The sequence below is a fragment of the Topomyia yanbarensis genome, chromosome 2 (genome assembly GCF_030247195.1).
Source record: "Topomyia yanbarensis strain Yona2022 chromosome 2, ASM3024719v1, whole genome shotgun sequence".
NCBI lineage: Eukaryota > Metazoa > Arthropoda > Insecta > Diptera > Culicidae > Topomyia > Topomyia yanbarensis.
Window position 1 is genome coordinate 245,803,401 of NC_080671.1, and position 10,163 is coordinate 245,813,563.

At 41.4% G+C, this 10,163-nt stretch overlaps 1 pseudogene; it reads right to left on the minus strand.

Annotated features, from left to right (window-relative positions):
- Window positions 1–7,278: 7,278 nt before the first annotated feature.
- LOC131680201 (F-box/WD repeat-containing protein 7-like) lies at window positions 7,279–9,112 on the minus strand (annotated as a pseudogene).
- Between the last annotated feature and the right edge of the window lie 1,051 nt (window positions 9,113–10,163).

A 10,163-nucleotide genomic window follows, 5' to 3' on the forward strand; every position in this document is an offset into this window, starting at 1 on the left:
GGTTTCTCGGAGATGGCTAGACCGATTCGACAAAGCTTGGCTTCAAATGAAAGGTATTGCGTCCCCGTAAATGGCTATTTAATTTCATCCCGATCCGACTTCCGGTTCCGGAGTTACAGGTTGTGGCGTGCGATCACATAGCAAATTGTGATTCAAACCGATACTCTGATGAAAGCAAAAAAGGTAAAAATTTCGCTAAAATGTCTCTCAAACAACTTAAATTTGCTGTTCTAGGTCACCGACGGCCAACCAAACTTTCGTTGACTACATTGACCACCATAGGCGGTTCCGGAAGTGCCCGGGAAAAGCGGCCATCTTTCAAAATTTACGAACTCACATCAGTTTCCCGAAAATGGTTGGGCCGATTTTCACAAACTTAGTCCCAAATGATAGCTATAATATCGCCATAGATGTCAATAAAATTTCGCACGGATCGCTTATATGGGTCCGGAATTATAGACTAAATCGTCCGGTCACATATGAAATTCCCATATAAGCCGGAACTCAATTTTTTTTTTTCAAAGGGGGGACCTCATGAAATTTCAGAAATCGAATTCGTATTTTTGATGCCAAACATCTTTAAAATGCATGAAACGTCGAGATTTTATGTTATCTCGAAATTTTTTTTTTCTAAAAATCGACTTTTTGGGACGATTTCGCACCTTTTTGCCTTTCTCATATAAAGAAAGGCTATGCAATCACTGTAAAAATCGACTTTTTAACCGAGGCCCGGAGGGCCGAGTGTCATACACCATTTGATTCAGTTCGTCGAGATCGGCAAATGTCTGTGTGTATATGTATGTGTGTGTGTGTGTAAGTGTGTGTGTCATTTAAACTCACTCAATTTTCTCAGAGATGACTGAACCGATTTTCGCAAACTTAGTTTCATATAAAAGGTATAACGCTCTTATAAGCTGCTATTGAATTTTTAGTTGATCCGACTTCCGGTTCCGGAGTTACGGGTTGAAGAGTGCGGTCACACAGCAAATTCCCATATAAACTGGTACCACCATGATGTTCAAATGATGTAAAACATATTAAAGTTGATGTAACATTACTCTCGTTTGCGGGTCTGGATCACTAATGATCAGTCAAAGCAGCTTTGACCACATTGGCCACCTATGACAGTTCATGATGCCCCCGGGGAACCCGCCAAGTTCCTAAGTTAATATCACACCCATTCCCCAACGAATTCTCTACCGATTTTTACAAACTTGATTTCAAATGAAAGATACAGTAATACCATTGACTGCTGCTGAATTTCATTCGATTCTGACTCTTGCTTCCGGAGTTACAGGGGTGTTAGTAAGGATACACTGGAATTTCCCATATAAATCGGTACAATCGTAATACCTCAGAGGCTAAAAAGTATTGAAATGGTCACCAAATTACTTCTAATCGCAGATCTAGATAACTGATTGCCAATCAAACATTCTTTGAATATATTGTCCACTATCGACGATTTCGGAAGTCCGGAATTCCGGGCATATTCTACAATTAAAGTCACATCGGTTCTTCGGTGATGACTGAACCGATTTTCTCAAACCAAGTCTCAAATGGAAGGCAAAATATGCAACTGAGTATTGCATCAGAGCCCCTCCGCAACCCCACACCGCCTTGCCCTTACATCTCCATCCTTCATCACTACCGTCCCCTTGGACCACCCTCACGCCCGCATTTCCTTCATCCACCCCGTATACCAAAATAAGATGAAGGATTTCTGACGCATCCTCCACTCCCACTCTACTAACCCCCCATTCCCTACACTTTTAAACCCATTCCACCAACATTTCAAAATATAGTCACATGAAGATAACATTGAACTCATGCCGATTAAGCTAATTAAATACTATTCTTTTGCCTTTCTCATATAGAAGGTTACGTAATTGCTCCAAAAACCGACTTTCTAACCGAGGCCCGGAGGGCCGAGTCTCATATAACATTCGACTCAGTTCGCCGAGATCGCAAAATATCTGTGTGTATGTATGTGTGTATGTGTGTATGTATGTATGTATGTATGTATGTATGTATGTATGTATGTATGTATGTATGTATGTATGTATGTGTGTATGTGCGGATTTGTTAACAAAATGTCCACATCGGTTTTTTGGAGATGGCTGAACCGATTTTTACAAACTAAGATTCAAATGAAAGGTATACTATTCCCATAGGTTGCTATTGAATTTGATTTTCAACCGACATCTTGTCCCGGATTACGAGTTGAAGAGTATGGTTACAAAACAAAATTTGTTGATTTGTCCACATCGGTTTCTCGGAATTTTCTGAACCGATTTTGACAAACTTGATTTTAAATGGAAGGTCCATCAGCTGCTGTTGAATTTTGTGTGGATCCGAGTTCTGGTTCCTGAATTACAGGGTGATACGTACGACCAGGCAGCAAATCTCGATTCTAACGAATTCTGCGATGAATGTAAAAAGGTGAATTTTTTGCCTTTCTCAATAGGAAGGTATTGCAATTGCTCTAAAAACCGACCTTTTAACGGAGGCCCGGAGGGCCGAGTGACATATACCATTCGATTCAGTTCGTCGAGTTCGGCAAATGTCTGTGTGTGTATGTATGTATGTATGTATGTGTGTGTATGTGCGTATGTGTGTGTATGTTACCAAAAATGTCACTCATTTTTTTCAGAAATGGCTGAACCGATTTTGACAAACTTAGTCTCAAATGAAAGGTGCAACGTTCCCATAGGCTGCTATTGAATTTCTAATGGATCCGACTTCCGGTTCCGGAATTACAGGGTGATGAGTACGAACACGCAGAAAATGTCGATTTTAATAAATTCTGCAATGAATGCATAAAGGTGAAATTTTTTCGAAAATATGACCACAACTGCTTCGATTTGTAGTATTGGGTCACTAACATCCATTCAAAGTCTATTTGGCCACATTGGCCACCATCATTGGTTCAGGAAGCCCCGGCGGAAGCATCTAAATTCAGAATAACAGTCACATCGGTTTCTCGGAGATGGCTAGACCGATTCGACTAAACTTAGCCTCAAATGAAAAGTATTACGTCCCCGTAAATGGCTATTTAATTTCATCCCGATCCGACTTCCGGTTCCGGAGTTATAGGTTGTGGCGTGCGATCACATAGCAAATTGTGATTCAAACCGATACTCCGATGAAAGCAAAAAAGGTAAAAATTTCGCTAAAATGTCTCTCAAACAACATAAATTTGCTGTTCTAGGTCACCGACGGCCAACCAAACTTTCGTTCACTACATTGACCACCATAGACGGTTCCGGAAGTGCCCGGGAAAAGCGGCCATCTTTCAAAATTTACGAACTCACATCAGTTTCCCAGAAATGGTTGGGCCGATTTTCACAAACTTAGTCCCAAATGATAGCTATAATATCCCCACAGATGTTTATAAAATTTCGTACGGATCGCTTATATGGGGTCGGAAATATAGACTAAATCGTCCGGTCACATATGAAATTCCCATATAAGCCGGAACTCAATTTTTTTTTTCAAGGGGGGGACCCCATGAAATTTCAGAAATCGACTTCGTATTTTTGATGCCAAACATCTTTAAAATGCATGAAACGTCGAGATTTTATGTTATCTCGAAAATTTTTTTTTTGCGAAAATCTACTTTTTGGGACTTTGCCGATTTCGCACCTTTTTTCAGTTCAATATTACCGTGGCTGTTTTTTCTTCTTCAAAATTTTAGAACTCGAATAATGATTTATTTTCCTGTATATAGTTGTCATGTGATGTACAATAATAAAATGTAATATATACATTTAAAAGCTTTTAATGAATATAAACAACGCACACATTCTCGTGATTCATGATTGAGAAAGGCACAATTGCACCGCTAGGTGGATTAAAATAGGTTTTATTGATATACAAATTGAAAATATTTAAGGATACTTACAATATACTCTTTATCATCCTAACTTCCAACTTCTATCAGGGGAAGTGCGGTTGCTATCCTTTATCGGGGCAATCACGTCTTGGGGTCAGGCACCAGAGTGACGTTCAATCCTTCCCGTGAAGTGACGGGATCCCTTTTTTCCGTTGCCGAGTTTTTAGTTGCCAATAGTGACTCGGGGCGTCCTTCTTCACAGCTGCTAGATGCGGTCAGATGGAACTTGTTTTCACTTCACTGCACTGTAACGTCGTGACTAAGAAAACTTTTCTCTCTGGTCCCTATTCGGGCGCCAGTTAAAAACTTATTATAATAATTTAAGTTTTAAAAAACTTTTTATTCACTACACTACACTAGCTTATTTGATAGTCTGACTGGAACTGAACAATAATGTTCCCTAACGGCCTATATATAACTTCAGCCAGGCGATGCAACCAGCTGCGCTTCTCAGAACACCTGTTGTTGTTACTGTTTTCTTTAGAGCGCGCATGTTGTCGTCTAGCCCTGCTTCCAGTTAATTATCACATGTTGTCGTCTGGGAACGATGCGTGTGAACCAGCCCAGTTAAGCTCAGCCGGAAATGAACCGGATTTCTGGCTGGTTCCAGTTCGTATTCCGGCTCCAGTGACACAACCGATTCTAGTTAGAATCGGTTGTGTCACTGGAGCCCGTGTACGAACTGGAACCAGCCAGAATTCCAGTTCAATTCCGGCTGAGCTTTACTGGGAGCTAACTCATAATATAGAATATTTTAATCAGAAAAAATATACGACCGAAACAAAACCAATATTTTGGCAACATTGGTCGAGTGGGGGTATGTCGTTTTCAACAGGGATTAGTAAAATATAAGAAGAAGCCAGCTGGCGGATCCTATCCTAGATCCTAAGCTACCCTCTAAGAACGGTTGGTTTCAAAATCGTCCAATGACGGACGTTCGTTGGACCAATTTGGACTACGTCCAAATAACCGTTCAACGAACGTCCATCGTTGGACCCGTGTTGAACGATTTTGAAACAAATTTTTGGACGTCTCAGTGGGTAAGAGAAGAGACCTAGGATATATCCTATAGGATCCGCCAGCTGGCTCCCAGTAAAGTTCAGCCGGAAATGAACTGGAATTCTGGCTGGTTCCAGTTCGTATTCCGGCTCCAGTGCAACAACCGATTCTAACTAGAATCGGTTGTGTCACTGGAGCCGGAATACGAACTGGAACCAGCCAGAATTCCGGTTCATTTCCGGCTGAGCTTAACTGGGCTTCTTCTTATATTTTACTAATCCCTGTTGAAAACGACATACCCCCACTCGACCAATGTTGCCAAAATATTGGTTTTGTTTCGGTCGTATATTTTTTCTGATTAAAATATTCTATATTATGTACCAATTTCATGCTTCTGGGAAAATAATAGATTTAGTCTTTATATTCGCATTTAAACGATCATGACGTTTTTTCCATCGGAATACAGCAAAACAAAATAATATATATTCGTTGTTGGACATTACGAAAAATATCTTCATGCCTCTTCATTTTTGTAAGTTGCTTTCTGAGTCAAGCAACCTCTGTCACAAGAATAATCTTCTCTGTTCGGATTTATTTTAAATATTCTAAAACTACATTTCTGCAAGGTTTAATTTTTGTTTTGGAGCAATGTATAGGTTTGTTCCAGTACTACATGTGATCGTTTCGGAGAAAACAGCAGTAGAAAATACACGCTCCTATTTACACCGATGATCCATTCAGTTGAAAACTGTAAAATTCAACAGTATCGATAGTACCAAAGGAAGAACAAGAAGCGACTTCCGGGATAACTTTCTCCCTGTTTGCTCAGTACTTCCAATTTACTCGGCACTGGAACAGACAATTTTTACATGAAGTTCAAAATATTTTCATGCTTACGCTACACAGCCTGTTGATTTCGAAAAGAGGCATTTCCGCATTATTACGCACACAGAACAGAATCCACGATAACCGCGCTACCGGATCTCTCGGGAACTTCAGTTCTGGATAATATGTTTGATTTCGTCTGCCAAATAATGCCTGCACTTCATAATTACAGACGGATGTTATAGAAAGAAAGCGGTATCTAGAGAAAACAAAAAAATCATCATTGTTAACAATCGTCGTTTTATGTTTGATATCACAATATGACAACACTTCCAAGCAGCCCTTTAGTACTTTTAGTTTCCAAGCCGTCACTTTCGTCCAATCACGAGCTGGTTCAGAATTGGTTCAAAAACAGGGGACAGAGCTGGCGGATCCTATCCTAGAGCTTTGATCCTAAGTAGGAATGGGCGATGTCGATGTGATTTTTTCAAAATCGATTTTTTCAGCTTGAAAAATCGATTTTTTGTATCCGATCTTTTCGGTTCGACCCGGTCAAACCATTCGGAATCAGGGTTGCCACTATTTTTCAAAGAAAATCTGGCAATTCAACTAAAAATGTCTGGCAAAATCTGGCACTAATCACGACCTTAAAGTTATCGAAATTTGGCATACGTTTTAGTTTTCATAGAATGTGAAATAATCGATTTTTGTAAAATTTGTTATTCATTACCCAAATTTCCAAAATGTGTATGTAGCAACTTCTAAAACATAAAAATCTGGCAGAATGAGAGCTTTGTCTTTTTGTCTGGAAGCTGCCAAAATCTCTGGCTATGCCAGATAAATCTGACAGAATGGTATCCCTGTTCGGAATCCTGAATGGAGTCATTATGGATTGCAAATCAAATGCAACAACCGATTCTGAGTCGGAATCGATTGTTGCATTTGATTTGGAATCCATAATGACTCCATTCAGAAATCCGAACCGGTTCCGGAATGAGTTTAACTGGGGATGTTTGACAACATCGATTTTGTTGATTCAATAAAATCGATTTGGTGAAAACGATTTTTCTTTAAAAATTCCGCGACTTTTTCCACAATCGATCTTTTTACCTCGAAAAATCGATTTTTTGCATCGATTTTTCCCGGCTCGATGTTTGACAACATCGATGTTTTCGCATTAAAAAGATCGATGTAGCAAAATCGATTTAATTTTTCAAAATGCCCATCACTACCCAGTAAATTTTATAGAGCTCAATCGGCCCGATTATCAGGCCGATGATCGAGCCGATAACGGGCCGATCAGAGCAGGATATCGGGTTTATATCCTGCAATTTTGCACCATTTGCATAAACCGCGTCAACCTTCGAATATGTCAAACGCATCGACGTAATCGGACCGACGTGAGTCCGATGTCGTGCTATAGAAAATCGGGCGATCGTCGTGCTCCTTATTTTGGTCTTCTTCTTATTTCATTCGGTTGGATTTTCTTTTTTTTTTTTTTTAAATCAAAACAAAAACAGCAATATTTTTTGCTTCAAAATTTTTATTAGCGTCAGATTTTTTTAAGTATACGTATCTAAACTTATTTCTTCCGCACCGTTGCGTGACCCTGCGGCACAAATTTGTTTCGTGTCATTGGCTCTGATTCGTCACACAGCCCGATTCTAGTGCAACCAGGTTACGATTGGACTCTCCAGTTTTAACGTCCCACAACTTGACGGTACCGTCGTCGGAGCTGGTGATTCCGAAGCGGGAATTGAACTGTAAACAGGTGACAGCTGATTGATGCTTGTTGGGGCCTGATAGCATTTGCAAGCACTAGCCAGTGATGATGTCCAAAACCTTGACGGTCGAGTCAGCATTCCCTTATTCCAGAATATTTTACCGGAGCTCCATTCCGGATGTTAAACTCTGGTGACCCATCAGATCATGATTGCAACTCTCCGTTTCCACGTTCCACAGGCGAACCGACGTGTAAAGCGAGCCAAATATGACGTGAATACCATCAAACTAGCGAGTACACCCGATTAGTGTGGCCCTGGAGCCTATAGAGATACTCTTGTCGTTCAGGATTCCACACCTTAACCATGCAGTCCCGCAACTACTAGCCTACCATCGTACTGAACACAGCGAACAGCAGCCAAATGACCAACCAGCACATGTAACGGTAACGTCCCAGACTCGTAGAGTCGCATCGCGAGAGCCACTGATGACTTTATTTCCGTGTAAATGCATACAACGAGCAGTCGAAGTGTGGCCATATAGCGTATGTAACAGTTAACCAGTTTCAGCGTTCCACACCTTCAACGTGCGGTCAGTACTGCCGAAGATGATTATGTTTCCGGCCATTTGTGACGACCAGACTACACCTGTGTTGTTAACCAATGTTCGAAGGCACTTTCCGGTGATGGCAAACCACACTTTGAACGTATTATCGTTGGAACCGGATACAATTCGGTTGCCGCAGAACTGAAGGCACGTGATAACGTGGTCAACGAAACCTTTTAGTACTTTAGCCGTGCCGTACGAATCGGCTCGAGCGCCAGTTCATCTCGATGATGTGTTGTCGCATGTACTCCACTTTCCATTGGGACGAAATGGGAGGCATATTGCCGGCACGGCCCCGTTTCGGACGGTCACCTCCCATCGCTTCCATCACGATGGCAGCTTCCTTGCTATTTTCCTTCTCTTGGTTCCAGGTAGGACAGCATTTGAAGTGCGAGCTCTTTTAGAGGAAGTAAAATAAAATCTCGCGGGAATTGAGGTTCGATAACCGTCATCATGTGCCGCACCTGGGTCGGACCGTAATGTTCGGTCAGCAGATCTACTGCCTCCAGACGTTTGACGGGAGTCCATCGCTGGAAGTGTTGCAACCAATCGTTTACCTTGGGAGGAGGATTATACTTCGGGAAGTCTTTCGCTCTCTCATCGTTGAGGATGTTGGCGTTGAAGTAAGATTAGACGGACTGAGTAAAATTCTCGGCGAATCTAAAGCTAACCGTTTCATACTACTAAAGCTGAGGGACTTTGAGCTTGCGTTGTCACAGTAATTCCCTACGGTTTCGGATCCCATAGTACGACCGGTGCCGCTTCTGAACAACATCGAATCTCAGTCAACTTGCGCTTCCGATGCGTACTTCCGGAGCCGGGATCATGAGCGAGAATATTTTCCGCAGCATCCATGTGAATATAGCTGGACAAATCAATGTCTCGTGTAGGCAGTTCGTCCTCGATGCTTGCAAGACCGCCGAGACCGGTGCCACCATATCCTTCATCATCAGTGTAATCTCGGCATGTGCAAGTTTCCTCATCCTATCCTTCCTCGCAATCGGCTTAGTTTTCTTCATCGCACTCGTGCTCTACTACAGCAGCAGCCAGCTCTAGTGATATAAACATAAGGTACTTCTATGAAATTAATACGTAATCATATTAATTTACGATAAAATGGTATCGTCCAATTTCGTACGTACCGAAATCTAAACTAGTACACAGGAAAGCCATACGTGAAGCAATGGGACTCATCCAACTCGGACGAATTTGCAACTGTAATTTTGCAGTAGCACGATGACCGGATGAGAGCAACTTCTGGGCAGGTTAATGTGTCTTGATTAGTATCCAGCGTGGACTACCGTGTAGATCAGGTTTAAACAGTTTTCCCCAAGAAAGTCCTTCACAAGTGCCAAGAAAACGAATAAACTATCAAATGTGATGACCCCGCTCAACACCTGAAAAAACGACATACGTGATTAAATTTTAATACATTATACATTGGCTGTTTACCTATAGCATCAAGTTGTATTGGCCTACATTTTTCTCGCCTGGTTGTCGTAAAATGAAGTACAACGATAGTAGGATGGCATGTGGAATATCCAGTCGAAAGCAAATTCAGTAAGCCAAGTCGGTCAGGAGAGTAATGTCGATTTCCGCATTGCTTTTTGTTATTCGGGTCCTGCGTGGTCGTGACAAGTCGGCTCCAGCTCATGTTCAACATATGCTGAAACGCACCTCGGAAACGCCATCATGGTATCGAAAGATTCGGTGTTTTGAAATCTAGCGGATTTATGTAGAACATGATCAGCAGCTTCGTAATGCTGAGCGTTTGGATGATTTTCCTTAGAAACGTAGCATGGCGGAGATATCCATCAATTCGTCAGCCAATCGATGTGTTATGTTTAGGTCCAATATTAAGACCGGTTCGTAGAAGAGGTACCTGGCAAATAGTATTTTATTTTATTTATGCATTCGCCAGGAACAGTTCAGTGTGGTCGTTTATTTTTGGTATATGCATGAGTATTGCTTTGCTTCTCGATATAATACTGTCAACTTACAAAAAACTTCAGCGGCGATAAGCTATGTTTGCGTCTTTGACTGTCTGCAGGCAGAGCAAGCTTTGAGCTTCTTCTTTGTAAAAAAGTACATTTCAATGTCTGAGTTTTTCAGTTGCTGC